Raw genomic sequence first — 23,854 nt, 5'->3', positions numbered from 1 at the left:
GGAGCAAAAGTGACTATTGTTATGTTTTAGCAAAGAGACTGGTGGCATTTTGCCCTGCCCTAGAGATTTGTGGAACTTATAAACTTGAGAGAGATGACTTAGGGAATCTGGTGAAAGAAATTTCTAAGCAGCAAAGCACTCAAGAGGTGACTTAGGTGCTGTTGAGGGCATTCAGTTTTAAAAGGGAAAGAGCATAAAAGTTTGGAAAATTTGCAGCCTGACAATGCAATAGAAAAGAAAATCCCATTTTCTGAGGAGAAATTCAAGCCAGCTACAGAAATTTGCATAAGTAACAAGGAGTTGAATGTTAATCATCAAGACAATGGAAAAAAATGCCTCCAGGGCATGTCAGAGACCTTTGCGGCAGCCCCTTCCATCACAGGCCTGGAGGTTGAGGAGGAAAATGTGGTTTCATGGGCCAGGCCCAGGGTTCTTCTCTTTTGGGTAGTCTAGGAACTTGGTGCCCTGCATCCCAGCAGCCCCAGTTATGGCTAAAACGGCCCAAGGTACAACTCAAGCTGTTGCTTCAGGGGGTGGAAGCCCCAAGCATTGGCAGCTTCCATGTGGTGTTGAGCCTGCAGGTACACAGAAGTCAAGAACTGAGGTTTAAGAACCTCCACCTAAATTTCAGAAGATGTATGGAAACGCTTGGATGCCCAGGCAGAAGTTTGCTGCAGGGGCGCCCTCATAGAGAACCTCTGCTAGGGCAGTACGGAAGGGAAATGTGGGGTTGGAGCCCCCATACAGAGTCCCTACTGGGGCACCACCTAGTGGAGCTGTGAGAAGAGGGCCACTGTCCTCCAGACCCCAGAATGGTAGATCAACTGACAGCTTGCACCACGTACCAGGAAAAGCTGCAGACACTCACTGCCAGCCCATGAAAGCAGCAGGGAGGGAGGCTGTACCCTGCAAAGCCACAGGAGTGGAGTTGCCCAAGACCATGTGAACCCACCTCTTGCATCAGCTTAACCTGGATGTGAGACATGGAGTCAAAGGACATCATTTTGGGGCTTTAAGATTTGACTGTCCTGCTGGACTTCAGACTTGCATGGGGCCTGTGGCCCTTTTGTTTTGGCCAATATATCCTATTTAGAATGGCTGTATTTATCCAATGTTTGTACCCCCTTTGTATCTAGGAAGTAACTAACTTGCATTTGATTTTACAGGCTCATAGGTGGAAGGGACTTGCTTTGTCTCTGATGAGACTTTGAACTGTGGACTTTTGAGTTAATACTAAAATGAGTTAAGAATTTGGGGGACTGTTGGGAAGGCATGATTGGTTTTAAAATGTGAGGACATGAGATTTGGGAGAGGCAGGGGTGGAATGATATGGTTTGGCTGTGTCGCCACCCAAATCTCATCTTGAATTCCCACATGTTGTGGGAAGGAACCAACGGGAGGTAATTGAATCATGGGGGCAAGTCTTTCCAATGCTATTCTCATAATAATGAATAAGTCTCAAGAGATCTGATGGTTTTAAAAAGAAGAGTTCCCACAGAGCTTGCAGTGAGCTGAGATCACACCATTGCACTCCAGCCTGGGCAACAGAGCAAGACTCCATCTAAAAAAAAGAAAAAAAAAAAAAAAGGAATTCCCCTGCACAAGCTCTCTTTTCACTTGTCTGCTACCATGTGAGACATGCCTTTCACATTCCACCATGATTGTGAGGCCTTCTCAGCTACATGGAACCGTAAGTCCAATAAACCTCTTTCTTTTGTAAATTTTCCAGCCTGGGGTACGTCTTTATCAGCAGCGTGAAAATGGACTAATACATTTCTACAGAATCTACAAAGTTTGGGTTGGTGCAGTCCCTGGTCTGGAGGAGACCACTGGGAGTCCCCTTGTACTGCTTTCACTTCTTGTGGGTGAGAATGGGGTTTACCAAATCTCAACACACCATTGATTGAATCTCCATGGCCCAGCAAGCCTCCACTAAGATTTCTTTCCAGTAAAGTAGTACTTGTCTACTCCTTGTGTGGATGTGGACAGTCTTTGGTAAATCAACAAAAGCCAATTTGGTCAACAATCTTAGATTTTTTTTTTTTTTTTTTTTTTTTGGTAAATCACAGAAGCCACCAAAGAAGTCTGTGGTGGAGAGGGTTGGCTAGCTACCATCAACCTCACTAGTAGGTTATAATTAAATCAAGGCTCAGATCTAGTATGCCAGACAGAAATGGTCTACACAAGAATCCATAAACATAGCAGGCACAAGCTAATCAGATGACCTACTCTGCAACTTGGGAAGTGACAGCTATCCTATCCTTTAGGTTCTCCATCCCTGTGTGACACATTCCTGCAGGAAGGTGGCCACACACCCTAGGCAGGATTCTATTTCTTCTAGTCAGGATTATGCAAGCAGAAATCCTCCTAAACAAGTGGTTTTCAACTGGGGTGACTTTGCTCCCAGAGGATATTTGGCAATGTCTGGAAACATTTTTCATTGTTACAGGGAGAAAAAGGGAGTATACTACTGGAGTCTAGTGGGTAGAGGCCAGAAATGCTGTTAAACATCCTACGAGGCACAGGACAACACCCCTGCAACAAACAATTATCTAGCCCAAAATGTCAGTAGTGCTGAGGTTAAGAAACCCTATCCCAAACCAATGGCTGGACACAGAAACAATTATGGAGCAAGCCTTTGGTACCATCTCAAAGGGGACAGGACAAACCTTGCCAGATTCTGAAACTCTGTTCATGCAAGGGTAGAGACAGTGTCTTTAAAGTATTTTAGCCAATCTACATATACTGAATACTTTTAATTTCACTAGTAAGCCCCCTTTTCCATCATTTGTTATGCTAATTAACAAGTCACCAGTTTCACCAATTAAAAAAAAATGTTGACATTAGTGTGCTAATTAGTAAAGCTTCATTGTTGATTAAGTTATAGATAGCAGTAGGCATGGGATAGATTTAGAAAGTAGGAAATACGTTAGCCAAAACGTCAGGCCCCTGCAGGGAGGTCTCAGAATATGAGACTAGAAGGGTAGAATAGAATAAGAAAAGGAGGCCTTTAAATGTGCTCCTGGATTGCTTTTGCACGAATTCTCCATAGAGGCCATGAGCATGCAGTGAGCATTAAGTATCAAGTGCGGTTAACCCTTCCCTTTGTGGCTCACTCAGATGAGTTTGAAATGCCAGCAGAAAGAGGCACATTTTGCCCCATGTCGTCATCCTAACTAGAATTACACATATCTCCTTTACTTTTATAGAGCCAAATGATCCATTTCCTAAGTAGTTTATGTGATACTCTATTTTTTATTTGGCCAAATTTTGCCTGAAGGGCTTCAAGAAAACATACATTTTCTAAATCACTAAAAATGTTATGCATTCTTCTACAGAACAAGCATTGAGTTTTACATATCCTGTAAAGGAAAAAGAGACAAAATGTATATGTCTGTATTTAGACATGTAGGTATTACATTATAAATATATAAATGCTAGATATATACACTTTAGCTTATTTTTCTAAGTTGGTAATAAAGGGACCAGAGCTGGTTATTAAATAAAATTATTTCATCAGGGTTGGAAAACCAGCACAGAAGAATGAAAGTTTGGAACATATAAACAGTTTTTCAAAGTCAGACAAGAAATATGCTTCACATAAAAGTTGAAATTGATTGATATTACTTAATCAGAAAAAAATCAGAACTTCCTAGCACATAAACTTACTAATCACTTTGTAAATAAGGGCTATAAATCATACACCACCTAGGGAATAAAAGTGAAACCATTCTGTTATCATTCAAATATGTATCAGTGGGGAAGATTTTTAAAAACCTTATACTAAACATTATTGTTTTCTCTAAGAATAAGAATGGTATCACTTATTTTTTTAAAAATTTAAGACAGTGTATTCAAAAGCCATAACAAATGAAGATTACAAAAACATTTTCAAAAGTTGCAATTCAAAAACACCATTGAGGATGTAGTGAGCTACGGTTAAAGTGATTAAACAATTTAAAGAGTTTACCAATAAGGAATGCACCACATGATTAAATATATTTTATGTGCTTCATAAACACCTGAGGCTACTCTATAACATGCACTAATGAAGAAATAAATTCTGATCATTCAATTATGATAATTATAATGACTGAACATAGGAAATGGTATATACAAAATGGAGACAAGTGTTCTCTAAGGAACACAGATTTTTTTTAAGAATAATTTAACAAATAGGTGGTGCTTACTCTCAAAGCCTTTCACAAATATTGACTCATTCATTCTTCATAATCACTTGATTATATAAAACACTATTATTATTTCCTTGTTAAAGACAAGGAAATCAAGGTTAAGCAAATTGTTTAAGGTCACAGAAAAAGGTTGTCACAAATCTCTGAGAAGCATGAAGTAGCTAAGATTTCTAGAAAATGTCAAACTATGTTTATATTAAGAAGAACATAATAGGCCTTAATCTACTAGAGAATATATTTTAATGTAAACAGATTATATAAGAAAACAATTACTTCATTCACTTCGGCTTTATCTTTTCCATCACGAATGATCTTCCATCTGACAGAGCGAACAAACATAATTAGTAGGGAACTGAAGACCTAGATGCAAGGTAAATTTGAAAGGCAGCACCTAATCATGCTAAATGGATTCAGTTCTCTACACCCAGGATAATTCCATTTCAGTAGGCTAAAATAACACTCAGGTGTGATTATGATAACCCTGAGAAATTCTGAAGAGTAAGACATGAAGAACAAAACCGAAGATGAGCAGATGTCCTGACTTTCAAAAACAAGGAAAAAGTACTATTGCATCTTAGTAACTAACCTGGTAAATGTTAGTAAACAGCATCCACAAACAGAAATTTATGAGCCCTCGGAAAGGACTCAGTGCCAGAAGTCAGCATGAGTTTCCGAAGAAAAGACATGCCAAACTAACCTCTTTCCTATTAGGATCGGGGAAATGGAGGCAGGTCTTATGTATCCATGATCCCTATCTATGTCACTTAGGAGAGGAAATGTCTTGGAAAAGATAAGTGATGTATTCCATGGCATGTCATGAGCAAACAGCAAGGGTATCTTCCCACTTGCACTTTTGATTGGAAAGCCAGATTTCTAAACTAGGTCATATTGCTTGAAAATTTCCTCCCACACATGTAGCCCTCCAAATAGCCAAATTCAACACTCTAGCCAATACAAGGAAAAATCAAGGTTGTGTGGGTGAGTAGGGGGAACAAGAGATAACAGGTGGTGTAGTCAGCACAAAGCAATATATTGTCTCCAAATAAATACAACCCCAGAATTTGAGGACCAATCAAGAGGGTGATAGTCTGTAAAACTAAAACTGGTAGAACCAACTTAAAAATAAAATGTCATCTGCTGAAGAACTTCATCCAAATACAGTTTGCAAATGTGTTTTTTAAAAATAAAATCTAAAGAGAGTCTCAGAACTGATTAAGAAGCCAAAATGTCTCACACATAATCAAGGTTACCTGCTGATATCACTAATGGAAAGAAAGAGGTAATCAAATTAAATTTATTATCATCTGAAGGAGGAAATTATGAGTTAACAGAAGGGTGGCAAGCCACATGGTGTCGAGAGAAAACAGAGCCAGAGAATAAGGATTTGGCTGGGTTTATCCAACATGGTCCAAAGTGGAGTGATATTGTCTCTGGCACTGATGACAATTTTTTGATAATATTTTGATGACTCTCCCTCTAGTCTTTTTTGTAAAGCATATTGAAATCCTTACATAATATTATCCTTTTGCTTAGCCTTATAATATAAGCATTTTCCCATATTATTAAACACTGCTCACAGAAAGAATCATATTGGCATCATAATATTCCTTCATGTGGAGATGCTATAATTTATTCCACTACTACCTAATTTCTTAGTCGTTTGTAATTTTTTTATGATTGCCAATATTCTGCAAAAAATGCAAAACATTTGCTCGCTTCATATTATTTTCTCAGGATAATTTCTGGAAATCGAATTACAGGGCCAATGGATTCTGACATTTTAAAGCTCCTGACAAATACTACCTAACTGCTTTCCTCTGCTCTCTCTCTCTCATCAGTATCATTCGTCTTCAAAATGATTGAATTTTTGATAATTTAGAAGGTAAAATTATGCCTCATTTTACTTCATATCACTTAATGAGGCTCAACATTTTTCCATGTTTATTTGCCATTTGATTTTTCTCTTTTGTGAATTGCGTGTTTATGCCTTCTGTTTAGTTAGTTTTAGTAATTGTTCTTATGAATTTAAACGATCTCTATTTGGTAAAGAAATTAAGTGCTTATTTGTCACACATATTGCCAATTATTTTTACCAGTTTTTCCTCTTAATTGCATAAGCTTTTTATGTTTTATATTTCTACATAATAAAAACATTTTTCTTTTCCTATGTTACCTCTTCTATGACTTTTTAATTTAAAAGCTTTCCTAATCTTCGGATTTAAAATATTCTATTTTAGTCTAGATTTGCTATGGTTTTTAAAATAATAATGAATTCACATAGGATGTATTTTGAGACATGGTATGAAATGTAGATCTGAATCTTTTTTTGTACTTTCTTGTATTTTCAGCAATGTAGGTATATGCAAATAGCATTTACAAATAAGTCCTCTTCTCCTTTATGATTTGTGATGTTTCCTTAAGAATATATTCAGTTCTTCTGCATAACAGACAAAAGGGAGCTAGCTATTTTTTCCTGCCCATCTTTCAATTTACTTTATATCGGCCTTATACTGTTTTAATTCTTAGAGTATTTTAATAAAATATAAATAAATAGGGCTATAAACTCTCCATTTTCAAAAAGTTTGTTTATTGTCTCTAGGTTATTATTCTAATTAACCTTTGAAATAACTTCAGCTTCAAAAAATCCAAATGGAATATTAATTGTACTCTGCTTCATAAGAATTAGCATTGAAATACCAATAGCCAGGAATAGTATATATTGGAAGAAAAATAATGCTCAGTGCTCTTCCTGAAACCATCAAATTACCTTGGTTTTGAGGCTGTGTCCAATAAAAACTTTTGATTTTGAACTAATTTCCAAAATGCCTTGATGTTAGTAAAATGATGCTCTAAAAAGTAGACCTAAGTGAGCGTACCTCCTGAAAAAATGTCTTGCCTATTAAAAATAAATACATATACTTTCTAGCTAATCAAAATATTGTCTTTTTACCAAATAAGAAAACCATCAAATATTGTTTTTTCTTAAGAGAAAAGATAAAAAGCTGAGAATCGGCTGGGTATGGTGGCTCACACCTGTAATCCCAGCACTTTGGGAGTCCGAGGCAGGTGGATCACGAGGTCAAGAGATCGAGACCATCCTGGCCAACATGGTGAAACCCCGTCTCTACTAAAAATACAAAAATTAGCTGGGCGTGGTGGCACGCACCTGTAGTCCCAGCTACCCAGGAGGCTGAGGCAGGAGAATCACTTGAACCCGGGAGGTGGAGGTTGCAGTGAGCCAAGATCATGCCACTGCACTCCATCCTGGCAACAGAGCAAGACTCTGTAAAAAGCTGAGAATCAGATCCTTAATCAGTGTTGATCCCACCAACCTTCCAAATTTTAAGTATGGCCTAAAGTAGTTAGCTATTCTGTGTTATTCTCTGGAGTAAAAGAACCAAAAGATTGAAAAAGATATTTAAAGTTCAACTCATGATTTACAATTCATCCTATAATTGAAGCTCCTTGACAACATCCCTATCAAGTGGCATTTAGATGATGCTTAATATAATAATAGAAAGCTCACTACCTCCTGAGATTGTTGGTTTTAGAAAGCTCTGATTTTTAGAAATTCTTACATAGAACAAAATTAATGTCCTGTAACTTCCCAGGTGTATTATTGTGTTCTCACACCGCTAATAAAGACATACCCGAGACTGGGTAATTTACAAGGGAAAGAGGTCTAATTGACTCACAGTTCCACATGACTGGGGAGGTCTCACAATCATGGCAGAAGGCAAATGAGGAGCAAAGTCATGTCTTACATGGTGGCCGGCAAGAGAGCATGTGCAGGGGAGCTGCCCTTTTATAAAACCATCAGTTCTTGAGACAGTTATTCACTATCTGGAGAACAGCATGGGGAAAAACCCATCCCCACGATCCAATTACCCCCCAGCCAAGTCCCTCCTATGACACCTGGGAATTATGGGAGTTATAATTAAGACAAGATTTGGGTGGGGACACAGCCAAACCATATCACCAGGAAACAAATTCTAATCCTTATGCTACCTAAAAATGCATCATACATTTGAATATTTTATTCTCCAGGCTAAGTATATTCAATACTCTACTAAATGTCTCATCCATGATGAAGCTTCTAATCTTATCATTAGTTTATCTAGCAACCCTAACTAGTTTCTCTAATTTTATTGAGTTGGGGGATTAAGCCTTTGTAATACTGCCTTTAAAACACAGCACCAGAACTGACAAAAACCACTCAGTTGAATTGGAGAATCCCATTCACATAACCCAAGAATAATATGCTCTGAAATAAAACAGTTGAAAGTATGTTTAATTGGACTTTTTGTTGTGTTGTGCTAAAACTGTTGACTGGAACTCATAACTGAAAACAAGAGTACTCCATTCTAGAGTTACCAAATATAAGCATCCAATAACAAGTCTCCCTCACCCCTTGTTCTCAAGGACTTCAGAGAGGCAAAGAGGCACCAAACAGACTTTGGGGAATACAACCAAGTGGGTTGAGGAAGGCTTAAAAGCTCAAGCAAAAGCTGGATCCCCCTCTCAAGAAACTGTGAGTGTGGGGGCCCCAGCCATGATCTCCATGGAAAACCAGCTTTGGAACAAGTTCCACTATAAGCAAAACCATCAGAGAGAAGATGGTATCCACATTATCCAGGGGAAAAGAAAAACAACATTTTCCCTTTTATTCTAGTCTTCTCTCTTCACATAAGAGCTGAGCTATTGTAGCCTAGAAGAGGGAGGTGGAGGAGGTGGCCCTGAAAGAGATTGGGCCAATGCTGGAATGCCACGAGGAGGGAGTGAACAGAGCATGCTCCATATCCAGGCCAGCCCTAGGAACCATGCGCAAAGCCTGCACTGGGAGGAGGCAACAAGGGGAGACTTTCACAGGACTGAGATTGGAGCTTTTACAAAAGATAACTGGAAAGTTACAGAATTTGCCTAAGATATCATCAAATGATGGGAAAAGAAATTCAGTGGAGCATGAACAAAATCATGTTGTATTTATATTCCACTGAGGTGCAATTTCTCAATCAACCAGTTATAAAGCCACATCTTGTTTTGCTTTGATATTTCAAGGTGAATATAGGAAAATACTAAGGCTGATTAGGACAAGTTCCAAGTGGCTCCACAATAATTCATTTTCCCCTGTACAATCCTTGAAATTAACTAGGTTTCTATTGTGTTCCAAGATACTCTTAAACAAGGCCCCAAACACCTACAGTTTGAAAAGGCATCTGTACAGCTCCTAGTGCCAACTCTGCATAGTTGCTTTATTGCCAAAAATACTCCCCTTAAAGAACATGAAGCAGAGTGGAGAAAACTCTATACCTCAGGACAACTTTGGGTTCTCCTAGTAGCAATTGTTTGATATCAAAAGTTCTGATATTCAACTAATCTAAATACTAAATATTCCATGCTCCACCAGTGCTATCTTTTATATACCATACCATTCTACATTTTGAGTCCTTTGTCCCAACTGTTTTCTCTGCCTTCGGAGTCTGCCCTTGCATTCTGTATGGAGCTCTCTGAGTCTTCTTTCAAGACTATATCAAATGGTATCACCAGCCCCGATCTCTCACCTGGCTAGTTGTTTCCACAGGCCTTTCCCAATACCTCTGTTAGCACTTAACCCACCATTGCATATCACTCTATCTGGTTCTTTTTCCTTTTCTTTTTTTTTTTCTTGGTGATTTTTATAAAGACAGAGTCTCACTCTGTTGCTCAGGCTGGAGTACAGTACTGCGATCATAGCTCATTGCAGCCTCAACCCCCCAGGCTCAGCCAATCCTCCCACCTCAGCCTCCCAAGTAGCTGGGACTTCAGGCAGATGCCCCTTTCTATATTTTGACTGTGAGCTCCACAAGGACAGAAGCTGTATTTTATCTCTTCTTCATAACACTACCATCTAGCATGATTGAAGTACATAATTAGTGCTCAGTAATTTTCAAATAAATGAATATATTCGCCTAGTTATGGATAAAAACACCTAACAAACATGAGAAGGGAGAACAACTGAGTAAAGTAACATGAATAATGATGATATGTGATTCTGTGAGTTGCTAGATCTGACCAGCTCTACTGGTTAGGACTTTTTTTATTACAAGTCACAGAAATTCAATTCAAAATAGCTTCAGTGAAAAAACAATTATAAACAAATAAATGGAGGAAGTTATTATTGATTCACATACCTGGGAAGGATGGGGGCAAATGTGGCCTAGGGAACACTAGAATTCATGGACTCAAGCCATCTTGTCAGGTCTCCTTCTCCACCTGTCTCTCATCTTGTTTTTCTCTGCTCAGCTTCATTGTCTGCTATGCAAACAGGCTTTCAAAGAATGCAATCACCTGCAGATTGAAAAGCCCGTCCTTGCAGTTCAAGATGCAAGAAAAGGAGACTATTTTTCTCTTTCCTAGTGTTCTTTCTAAAATCCCACAGAAGGATTCGGCTTGGCCTGCTTAAATCACATCCTCATCCCTGAACCATTCACTGCAGATAGGAAATTAGGACTAAAATAATTGGTCTACGTCCAAATCAGAAAGTTTTCAACTCATCATTTTGTACTTCCAGAAATCTTTTAATTCTTCTGTTTTCTTCCTAAGGTTTTTTTAACCAGGTTATTGAGGAAAGTTGTACATAAAAATCTAAAAATGCAGAATAAAATCCACGAGTCAAACTACTCATGGTAACACTTGCTACTGTCTAAACATGGACAAAATTTACATCTAAGATTTCTGGTTCTGGCAATATGGCATACTAGGGATCCTGACATACAAGGGTGCTAGATAATATATATTTTCTATAAAATAATTTTTTAAAGTGTATTCCAAATTGTTACACAAACCTGTAAGAATGAAAGGAAAATTCACTGAGATCAGGAACAACAGACCAGATAGACGAGAATTGAAACTATGGGCAGTCTGGGTTAATGTGTGAATTCAGAGAAATTAGGTATTTGGCCTGTAGAAGGCGCTGTAAAAAAAAAAAAAAAAAAGCCTTCAAACAGGGAAGGAAGAGGCGCCGGAAGTAAGATTACTATACACAAAAAGTGAGACCCAGGAAGAAATATGCCTTCAGAGAAAGGTGGAAGAAGGTGGAAAACCCCTTCATGCACAAGCAGACAATAAGGAATATTGCCTGGGACCTGGAGGTGGGGGGAGTTTTGTTTTGTTTTGTTTTAATCCCCTGTGAATACATGGCCACAAGCCAGCCTTCATATATGTGTTAGATCTATACTATTTGCAATAATTCTGAAAATTAAAAATAGAGACTTACAGTTTAAGATGGGCCATGCTCTAATGCCTAATTTAAAATGGACTCAGAGTTAATGCCCGTAGGTGCCTTGCAGAAGCAACAAAAATCCTTCCGAGGAGAATGTATGCCCAAATTCAGCCTCAAAACTTTCTCACTGATAGAATTACAGCCAATATGAGCTCAAAATAAAAAATCACAAAACAGAAATAGAAGATACCATGAGTAAGAGTCAGAGAAAAATAAAACAGGATGAGATATTCAAATTCATTATCTAGTGGAATTATAATACAACATATAAATACGGTTTTGATATTTAAAAAAATAAGAGGGAATTAAAAATATGAGAAAAAGCTTCGATACATATCCACACACAGAAGGAATTTCCTGCTTTCTATCATATTCATCACCTTAAAAATGTAATAAATTTTGCTAAACATTATATTGCTTTCTAATAAATTAAGTAACATGAAACAGAATATTGATTTATCTTTTTCTTAAAAGATAAAAACTAATTATAGTGACCTATAGCAGTTCAATCTTGACATGATATTTGTCATCTACATGATAAATATATAATTTATTTTTGGTGTATTTTATAAAATTATATGAAATATAATAAATTTATCACTATATTTATTATAATAAAAATGAAATATAACTTTTTCTAACATAAAGTAAGTCCAAATTGGTTAATTTCTTTAACAAAGGGAACTAGCTTTGGCAATTAGGGCAAATGGAAGATGTGTTTCATAAATTGAATAAGCTAAATGTTTTCACTGTATATTTCTAAAACATGTGAGAAGTCAAAAGCATTTGAAAAAATACTATATTGGTAAAATTGTGTTGAAATGAACAATATTTCTATTTTCCAACACTTTCTAAACATGTTGGATTAAAAGGAGTGCCTTTAAGTTTAAGAGTACCAGATAAAATTAATAGTCATTTCGTACTAAATGAAGATTTTTCAAGGGTAAGAATGATTTTTTAATATTTTCCCAGAAACCAAAAAGTAAATAATTCTAATGACTGCATAACACATCCCTTTGATAGGCAGTTTTGTTTTAAATTTTCCCTTTCAACAAAATTAAACCTGCATTATTGGCTACTAGTTCATTAAAAACAATTTTTAATTTTATAGATACATGGGGATGTATCCTTATGTAATTTTCGTTATATAAACCAGAAGTAGTCAAAAGATTTGGGTGACATTACAATAAGAAAACTTATATTAACACCTACCTGTTTATGAGAAAAAGATTTCTTAGCACAGACATTCATAAAAATGAAAAATAGGTACAAAATTAATGCTAAACTCTCTGGCAGTAAATCATTTTCATCCAATGAAATCACAAGCTAAAAAGAGTAAAAGCACTACTCATCTCATTTACATATGCAATTCCAATAAAACTTTGCTCTTTCTTTAGTATTTATGAGTATTTATGTTTATAATATTTTGATCAACTGTATACTAATAATACTTGTTATGATAACTGAATTCAGACCAAAATTTTAACATGGAGAGCTTTGAACTACAGAAAATAAAAGTAATCTTATGATTTCAATTTGTATAAATATTTTTCTAGCAGAGAACTATGATAGGGTAATGGGGAAAAGGTTTTCAGTAAAAAATAGTTTTCAATAAGATAATCTTTTCTGGGTGAAGATGAAAACTAAGTTAAAAGAGAAAAAAGATACAATTTCCAAATGTTAAAAAGGCTCATTCATGTGTTTTTAACTGGAGATAATGAATATCAAATAATTGTGTTACTTAGATTCCACTGAATACATTTAAAAGAGAAGTGTAATCATTTGCTTTCAAATGCCAATATTTGTTATATATCAGAATTATATTCTTTAATATGTTTTAAACTTATAGTACAATTTTTTTGATGTTAACTTTAAAATGTTCAAGGGAGGGTGCACAGATTTTCAAAATTCTTTGGGTTTCGGAGTAAAAATGTAGGAGACTATGGCTTAAGGATTCAACGCTAGTGCTTCTAAACCACTCCCTGATGAAGGACATTTCTCTTTTTTTCATTTGTTTTTGATTTTAGGGACCACTTCTTAAATTTTCTCAACTTTTGTAGAGTAATAAGTGGTCCATATGCCCATGACTACTTCATAGTCACACCACGTGTCTCATTGTGCAAGCCATCGTGTTGTGAGAATACTCACGCACCTTAATGGAAGGGTCTATGTGGAAAAGCACTGAGGTCTCCCACCACCTGGCATATGAATCAGTCACCTTGAAAGTGAACATCCCCTCTGCCCCAGCCCCCCACCTCAACCTACCCTTCAGATGGCTGCAGCCCCAGCCAGCGACTTGACTGAAATCTCAGAAGAGATCCTTAGCCAGAAACAACCAACTACGAAGATCCTGAATTCCTGAACTATAGAAATTGTGTGAAATCATAAGTTTACTGTTGTTTAAAGCCACTACATTTTGGGATAATTTGTTTTGCATCAATAGATCCCTAATACAGCTATTAGCCATGTGCTTGGACATTCTGACAATGCTCAATCACTACAAAAATTTCTAAACTCTTCATTTCCATTTCAGTACTTGCCTTTCCAAATACCTGTAACAAACAGTTCCTGGTTTGGCCCAGACTCATGGATCATGCTTCGGACAGCAGTGCTCTTAACATCTTGCTGCCTCAAACACAGTTGGCTGTTGCTTCCAAGGTACATCTTCCACTCACACTCCCCAAACAAATGGATTGATTTTCACTTTCTTTCTAAACAGTTGCCTTTGAGTTTGGCAGTAATCCCTGGTCTAGGCAGTTGTGGCCAGGGTTACAAATTCATGTGGCATGAAGCATGGAAAGGCTGTGTGGAAATCTAAGTGCCATCCAAGGAGGATGGATAGGAGGATGGAGCACGTGACAGCCACTTCGATTTTCATGGACTCTCGAATACATTCTTCAAAGGCCACATGGGTTTTACTTCTTCCTTGAAGGCCCCTAAATCATTTCAATCTGAGTCCAGTCGTGGTTGGGCTTCATGACCCCTTCCCACCCACACACCTCTATCCACTGCCCTGCACTTCTGCCAAAGCTGTGCTGCTCTCCACCATACCAGTCACCAATACCAAACTGTAGACTGCCCAGTCTATTGTCCTGGACTGTCATCAGCTCTCTTTCCCATTACACTGTAAGCACCCCAAGGGTCTTTATCTCTAAATTCCCACCTGGCTGGAATTTACTATAGCATATGTTTGCTTTTTAAAATACAAATGCATTATTATAAAGTGATTCTTTGGAATAAAAAATAATTCTTTTTTAAAGAAAACTCTGAGAAAATGCTTTTGCCACATGAATTATCATACATATATACACACACATACACTAAACAAACACCAATGTATATACTTGACACATTTGGATTTTGAAAGCAAAGCACACTAGCTGGAAGCTATGTGGTGTTGGAGTTAGATCAGTACTTTGGGGGCAGACCTGCCTAAATAAACGTCACCCTGTTACTTAATAGCTCTGTGAGTCTATGCAAGACAATTAACATCTCTCTGCCTCAATGGCTTCATTATAAATGGAGATAGTAACAGAACCTAGCTCTAAGAATTAAATGAGTTAATACATGCATCCAGTGAATGTTAGCCATTATTAGGGGTTCTTCGATCACTTGCGTGTGATGAATGTCTTTGCCTTCTTGCCTCTGTTTGTGTCAATTGCAGAGACTACAATTCCTACTTCTTTGCATTTCCCTATTGTGCTAATCTAGTAGTCAACTCAAAGTGGGATCTGTGAACTATTTGTCTCAGAATCATCTATGGGCCTTGTTTAACAAGCTCCTTTTTTTTTTTTTTTTTTTTTGAGATAGAGTCTTACTCTGTTGCCCAGGCTGGAGTGCAGTGGCACGATCTCGGCTCACTGCAACCTCTGCCTCCCAGGTCAAGAAATTCTCCTGTCTCAGCCTCCCCAGTAGCTGGGACTACAGGTGCACACCACCATGCCCAGCTAATTTTTGTATTTTTTTTTTTTAAGTAGAGACAGGGTTTCACCATATTGTTCAGGCTGGTCTCAAACTCCTGACCTCAAGTGATCCACCCACCTCGGCCTCCCAAAGTGCTGGGATTACAGGCATGAGCCACCATGTCCAGCCAACATGCTCATTCTTTAACCCCACTCTATGCCTGAAACAAAATGTCTACATGTGAGGCCCAGAAAGCTGCACTATAAATAAACACAGCCTGCCTTAGTTCGCTCAGGCTGCTGCAACAAAATACTTTAGGTAATTGAAAAACGATAGAAATTTATTGCTCACAGTTCTGGAGGCTGGCAAGTCCAAGATCAAGTTATCAGCAAATGTAATGTCTAGTGAAGCCCATTTCTCATAGATGGCAACTTCTATGTGTCTTCACATGGCAGAAGGGGCAAGCAGGCCTCCTCAATCTTCTTTTATAAGGGTATTAATCTCATCCATGAGGGCAGAGATATTTATGGATACACTCCATAAATATGTCCACGGGGGCATATTCAGCAGCTCCACAGGTAAAGCAAAGGTAAAGATTGGAGGCTCCAAAGGCTTTACAAATCAGCCACAGCCATTCTCTGCAGATTTCTGCACATGCATGTGTCACTATATAGCAAACAAGCGTCAGAAAGGTAAAGTTGCTGTGATGTAATTTTAATACAACATGGTGGCTATAATACTGCCTATGAAGAGAAATAAAAACACATAGTCTATTCAGGGATGATTTTGTCCTACAGTCAGAGAAATATAAAGGCTCTACTGAAATAAAATGCGGAAACACTCAGCTTTGGTCATCTTGAATATTTACATGGTCATAACTTTAAGAAAAAAATTATATGGTCACATATGCCCCAGAGCAGGTTGGCCTTGTCAGATTCTTGTAGGTCACCACTCTAGCACTATGGACTTTAGAAAGTGTGATCACATTGCTGTGCCACATCTGCAAGAAATTGAAAACAAATTGCAGCAGAATTTATGTTGCAAGGTAGCAGTTTCCAGCTGCACATCATTTGTTTTCTTTTGTTTAAAATAGTTCTAAATCGCATGCCAGCTACTGCAGGCTCCAGATTCTATTAATGAGGGATGGAAAACTAAAGCAGCTGCTTGTCCTCTGAGAGCTTGTGCCAGGAAGCTTCTAAAACCCTGCCGTGGGTCTCTGCAGTCCTATCAGAGGCTTTCAGCTAATGGGGAGGTTTTTCTAGGACACTGTTTCTCAAGGTGTAATCCAAGAATGACTTGCTCAGAGATCACCTGGGAAGCTTATTTAAAATACAGTTTTCTATCCCCAGCCCTGAACTCACTAAATTTGAGTCTCCAGGGGTGGGTGCAAACATCTGCATTTTAAACACATTCTTTTTTTTTTTACTTGCAAATGTATTTATTACACTTTACAGATTAGTTAAGTTATATATACACACAAATATAATTTTAACTGTAAAATCACAACAAACTAGTTACATTTAAATCCCTGACTCTGTAGAAGACAATTTAGAAGTCTTCTAGTCCCCTAACTTTGCCTTCCTTAAATCATAAAAAATAAAATAAAATCTGATAGTTTTAACTTCAAGTTATAGACGATTGGGGTGACATCACATTTCATCACTCAAAAATGGAAATTTTACCTCTCTATACAAAGCCTTTCACATGCTACATTGACACTTAAAGTACCATTACAAGACTTTAAATGTGTAAAATATTTAATTAAAAACTTTAAGGATTTTCTTTAAGATTGTGGGTGTTTAACTTGGCTCTAATAACTAGAATGGGGAATGAAACTAACAAACTTGTTTTTTTCTCCTTCAGTCCAATTTTAAAATAGTGCTTTCTGTCCTTCTCATCACCATCTGATCGCTTCTAAAGGAGGATAATATATGGAAGAGTCCTTAACCAAGCTTTCACTCATTTGGTAGTGAGGTTGGAATCCCATGGGGAACAATTTTCCAAAATCCAATAAAAGATGTCCCATTATTTTCAAATACGCAGAAGTGCTAGATTTCAGAAACACAAAACACAACATAAGTCTCTGAAATAAAATGCTTTGGTCTGGTTTTAAAAGAATGCCTATGTGTTGTCAAAAAGCTTTTTCAAGGCAAATGATGCTGGCTTTCCAACTGGCATGGCTAGTGTTTGAAATAAGCCTGTTTTCATGGTATTATACCAGACTCTGTAAATGCAATCCCTATAATTACCTAAAGTAGAGGTGCATAAAACACATAAAATAAGGACTCTGCAAAAATTTGACCAACTTTTATGGTGTCTCACTCTCAGTGTGTTTAAGTATGAATATATAAACATTGGAGGCAGTTCTTAGAACAAACCAGATAAAAATAAAATAATGACCACGTAGATTATAAACTTAGGTAATAACTCTGCAAACACTTCTAATGAAAAAATTCAAAATTAAGAGGTCACCTATTCTAGTTGTTTTCCATTACCTGTGACAGGAGACACATGGAGTAAAAGCAGACCATTAAGGAGGTGGTTAACAACGCCTCAACCTAACTTACACACACCATATAAAGCTAACTAAATAAACCAAACACAACCAGTCAGTGTAAAGACTTTCATTCAAAAGTAAACTTTGGGCTAAAGATATCAAGACTTTCTAGTTGTTAACCTGTAGTTCTATCCTTTCCTGAAAGCACAGGCCTTGCCATTCCTTCTCTCATTATTAGAATAGTAGAAAACAATAGGACTGGATATTGACCAAAGTTTACATTTTACATTTCAAACTTGAAAATTCAGAACTGCCCATTTCCAAGTTTATAGTGACATCTGGACAGGTTTTTAAAGTGATGGTGCTGAGGCATGCTATTCACAAACACTGGTTTTCTGTTGAGAGTATATACACCCACACCAAATTACCCTGAAATGTCTCCTATTTTCTTCCTAGGAAAATTCTGGGCTTTTAAGTTTAAAAAATAAATGCTATGATGCAATTATTACTTTCTGGAGTTAAGCACATTCTTATGCACAGCAAGATTTGAGGAACACTATAATCTAGAACTACTCTAAAATGAATCATTTCCCCTAAAATCAAGTGGAATTTTCCTCAACCAGAAACCTCAGTCTGCCTTTCCTAATTTTCTCCCAGTAATATTTTTTATTCAAAGTTGGTGGCTCGTGCCTGTAATCCCAGCACTTTGGGAGGCCAAGAGAAGCAGATTGCTTGAGCCCAGCCTAGGAAACATGGTGAAACCCCGTCTCTACAAAAAATACAAAAATTAGCTGGGCTTGGTGGCACGTGCCTGTAGTCCCAGCTACTCAAGAGGCTGAGGTGGATCACCTGAGTCGAGGCTGCAGTGAGCAGTGCAATGATCACGCCACCATATTCGAGCCTGGAGACCCTATCTCAAAAAAAGAAAAAAAAAAAAAAAAAAAAAAAAACAGAGTTGAATAAACTCTTGCCTGCTTAATTATTCCCCTCACCAATTATGGTGAAACTCAGTTTAAAAGATTTTACTTCCACTAGTCAGTAAAGTCCAGATGTAAAATATCTCAGCACTTTTTGAATATGGCCCTTATAGGAGTCAGATTGTGTCCCTGATTCATTGTGAGAGAGAATGCACCTCTCCCTAGAATATAAAAAGCTCCCAGAACAGGCGTGATGGGTAAATAAGAGTTACCATGGCATCCTGCTCCTCTGTGGACTCCCCTTGTTACGGATTTAGTTGTAAATATCATTCTTGGCTAAGTTCCTCATTCGTATGACTCTGTGATTTGTCAAGTGTGAACTAATATGAACCCTCTTTTCGTACATTTAAGGTGTTGACTTTGATCCTGACATTAGAATAAAATGGTACATTTCCCCTAACCAGTTCACCTGGCAGAAAATAGGCCCTTGATAAATATGTGTGGAATGAATGACCAGCTGGATACCACTGCTCTGGTATCTCATCACATAAACACTGGAGATAATTCTTAGAACAAACCAGATAAAAATAAAATAATGACCAGGTAGACCATTAGAATATAAAAAGCTCCCAGAACAGGCATGATGAGTAAATAAGAGCTATCATGGCATCTTGCTCCTCTGTGGCCTCCCAGAGGTTAATAAACCTCCCATGGTTAATAAACCTGCTGAGAATCTACTCAAAGAAGTCTCATGGTCTATCTCATAACCCATAACAGATATGCCTTACCTAATTACTAAGTCATTCATTAATTCGTAACTATTTATTGAGTACCTATTATGTGTCAGGCACTGTTCTAGCTGCTGGGAATGCAGAAGTTAACATAAAAATTTCTGTCCTAGTGGAAACTATTTCAGTGAATGATGATAGACAATAAACAAACAGATCAATGAGAGAAATAAAGATAGGGGTAACTATTATGAAGAAAATGAAATAGATGTGATAGAGAATGTATTGTTTAGGGTACACCTGAATTTCGGTAACAGAGAGATTGAAAATACGGTGCTTAAAGAAAATAAAAGTGTATTTTTTTGCTCCCAAAGGTGACCTGTCCAGGGGTGGAAGATGCTGCATCTACAAGGGTCCCCAAGGACCAAGGTACCATCCATCTCCCTGTTCATCTCCCAGAGTGGTGTACTAATCCAGTGCACTCATCCAGAGCAATTCACGTGCACCATGTCTACATTCCAGCCTGTGGGAAAGCAAGAGAGGATGACCAGGACACACAATACATCAATAAGATGACTACAAGTGTTGTGTTTTCATTCCTCTCACTTCCCATTGGCCCAAACTTAGTCACGTGACTACAACAATTACAAGGCCATCTGGGAAGTGTAGTATCTATTTGAGCAGTTGGGCATCTGGCTACAAATTGGGGCATTCTGTTATTTTAATAATAAAGGAATAAAAGACACACACTGTGGTCTTCTGCCATACTTGTCCAGTTGTACTCTGGACTAGAGGTGAAGATTTTTTAGATGGGGGTTTGGTTAAACTAGTCAGAAAGACCTCTGAGGAGGGACGTTTGATATGAGATTGAAAGACACAAAGGATACAGTCATAGAATATATGTGAAAATTAAAACATCAGCAACCATGAGTAAAGATGACAGTGGACCTGTGTATGTTTCAAACTAAAGTTTTAATTGTTTTTTTTATTTTTAAATTTATTTTTCTTTTCTTTTCTTTCATTTTATTTATTTATCTTTAGATGGAGGTCTTGCTATATTGCTCAGGCTGGTCTCAAGCTCCTGAACTCAAACAATCCTCCCGCTTCAGTCTCCCAAATAGCCAGGACTATTGGTGTTTTCCACCACACCCAGCTTTTGGTTTTGTTTTTTAATCATTACAATATGTAATTATTTAAGATAAGCTCAGTAAAAGAGCATATCATGAGATATATGGATAAAACATACATTTTATCTATATCTATTTTTAACTGGTAAGATTGTCAATCCTGTTTCTATACCATACTTGGATGCTTTTGATGCATTGGACACATAGTCACAGGGAATAATTTACATAGATGATTGTTCAGTAGAAACGAAATTCTGGAAGCCTGATTTTTTTTCCATTCGTTTTTCCAATCATCTCAGATTTCCAAATGGAAAATCTTTGCAATCCCTCCCATAACCTAAGCTACTGTGCAGCCCACGGACAGGCTAACAGAGTGTGGAATGGAGAAATCTTGGTCTAAACTAAACTGAGAGGAACTTCTAAGTTTTGGGCTCAGTTACTAGTCAGATGGATTGTATACAAAGCAAGAAGTGTCTTGACATTGATCATGAGGACAGAAAACGCCTCCTGGAAAGGCGACTTGTCCTTGCCCCATTCTGGGCATTTACCATGCACTTGATAGATTCAGGTCTAATTGAAACCATAAGAAACACCACCCGAGGCTGACCCATAGTCCATCTGGCCCACTGCTCAGGCTCAGACAGAAGCATCCAGAGACTCCGGGTGAGGAGGTCCAACGCCTCATCTGATTTTAGCCACGAGAAGGTAGAAACATACCCTGAAGAGCCCTCACTTTTCTCTGCCAAAATAAGGGATTGTGAGTGAGGCTGTGCTGCTGTCCTCTCCCAAGTCTCTCGCTTCCTCTCAGGGGAGCTGCCATCTGCCTCCAAGTCCATGAGTGTTCCTTCATTAAACAACAGACCTAGCTCCTGACAAGGCTTGCAGGGAATGTATACTTCACAAGAAAGAGCCTCAGACATTGGGGACAAAAATGATCCGAAGCACCATTTTGTCAGGTGATTTATCCACTTGGCAAACCCTGGGCTTGTGAAGACATGGCCTGCCTTCTCCATCAGTGAAATTAGATAATTGTTTCTGAATAGTAAAGTTTTATATTTTAGTGCGTCGAGGTCACATCCCCTTCTATCTATGGGCTCCCCAGGTAATGAGTTTCATTAAATATTTTCTTTGCTATGAAATTTCCCTCCCAACAGCACCCATCCCTTGGGCTAACCAAAAACTTTAAGGTGCATTCTAACCACAGGATTTTCAGAGAGAACCTTTATTTAAATTGTGTGTGTGTGTGTGTGTGTAAACATAGTGTGAGTAGATGGCATATGAAAGCTGAAAAATTTCTGATGCTGTCCACATGTCCATCTTTCCACCTGTCCCCACCTGGCTAGCATGGGCTGGAGGGGCGGGGAAATGGTTGCAGCCTCCTGCGACCTAACTGGCCTTTGTTACATACCTCAGAACTGCTTAACACTCATAACATGTTCTTAGCTATGAGCTCAGCTCCTGGATTCTTCCAAAATCTGTAGCTCACACCTTTCATACCTTTCAAACCCTCAAACTATAAAACCTGAAATATAAAGTGCATATAAAGGAGAAGAAGGCAGACTGAAACCCTGAGTGCTTAGGAGTTTCCAGGAGTACTTCGCACTCATCAACTAGAGGATGTAAAAGTACCGGTACCCACAGCACACCAGTCCCACACGAAGGCATAGAAGTGTTCTTTGATCTAAAAGGATCCGGGAAGCTGAGTCACCACGTGCTACCACTTCCCTAGCTGGACAATGCTTTGGAAAAAAAAAAATGGATTGCATCTTCATGCTAACCCTCCACCATTTGAAAAATGAGGATACTGGGACCCAGAGGGATTTGGGGACTTGCCTCAGGTCACAAAGTCAGGGAAGGGCAAGCAGTAACTGGAAGCAGGCATCCAGTGTTGTTTTCATTCCACCACAGTGTTTGTTGGAAATAGTGTATTCCTGCTTGTGAGACAATCTTCAGTCTGCAGAGCCACGGTGTAACGTTTTGGCATGGAGTAGCGGTGTCGTAATCTTCCTCTAACACTTCCCCAGTCCTAAAAACCATATAAGGAATTTGAATCTCTATCATGGTTCCCAATTAGCTTTGACAAACTTGGTGTCTTGCCAACCAGTAAACTACATCACACCCACTGATTCCAACAGGGCAAATCATTCTATTAAACACTGAGACTTAATATCTCAGCTAAAAACGACCATCTGTTCACACTTAATTACCATCTTCCCCAAACATATTTATTTGACAATCTTAAAGAAAACTCCACTTGCAGAGAGGAATGAGGATTTGAAGGTTTCACATTTCTGCTTAAGAGCTGTCAATTAAACTTAAAATTATCTCAGACCTGGTTCAAGTCCTACTGGAAACAGAAACACACATTTTTCAGATGGTTCCAAAAACATTCTTGCATTTATTTTCTAAAAAGAAAACTTTAAGAACAAATCATGAAAAAAAATAAAATGCGCTGCCTTGCTTTTTCTTTCCCTTTTTTTTCCTTTCTTTCTAACTTTCTTAAACATACTGTTCTCGAAAGAAAAAAAATGGGAAGGAAAATACTCAGATGCCAGGTGTACCTTTATTAATTGGCTTAACATGCTAGTCAAAAGCCAGCTAGCTACACTAACCACCATCATCATCCCTCTGTGCCTCTCAAAGGAGACTGCTGGGTTTCCATCACTGTACATGAGAGTTTTTTATTCTCGTGTCACCCCTGTAGAGATCTAATTTACATGTGATCATTTAAAGCCTCTTTTGAATGTTTTAAATAGTCAGAATCTCAATAGCTCTCAACTTTTCAGTAGGGGCTTTAGCTTTAACTGTATTGTACATCAGGTATTTTTATAAAGTTAAACAGACACTAACCTCAAGAAATGTATAGCAAAGAAAGGAATTCCTTTGTCAAGCAAATCAAAAAAAAAAAAGTTGATAGCCACAACATTCATAACCAAGACTTTTGTGGGGTTTTTTTGTTTTTTTTGTTTGTTTGTTTGTTTTTTGGCTTAACTATTAGCCACCCCAGAAGGCAAAATATCCCTATCCCTAAATTTAAAAAATATTCTATTTGGGGAGTTATTTTTTGGAGTGAAGAAGAATGAGTTGGACCACCTCTGGTCATGTGTGTTTTTTCATTTTTGTAGCCTTTGCTGATTGCAATGCAGTCTGGTATCTTGGACAATCTTGGGGAAAAATAAGCAATTAAGAAGCTTTCTAGAGACCAACAGTTGTACAGGAATGACTTGC

Source organism: Macaca nemestrina, chromosome 13, assembly GCF_043159975.1.
Source record: "Macaca nemestrina isolate mMacNem1 chromosome 13, mMacNem.hap1, whole genome shotgun sequence".
NCBI lineage: Eukaryota > Metazoa > Chordata > Mammalia > Primates > Cercopithecidae > Macaca > Macaca nemestrina.
Note: the sequence above shows the minus strand (reverse complement) of the source record.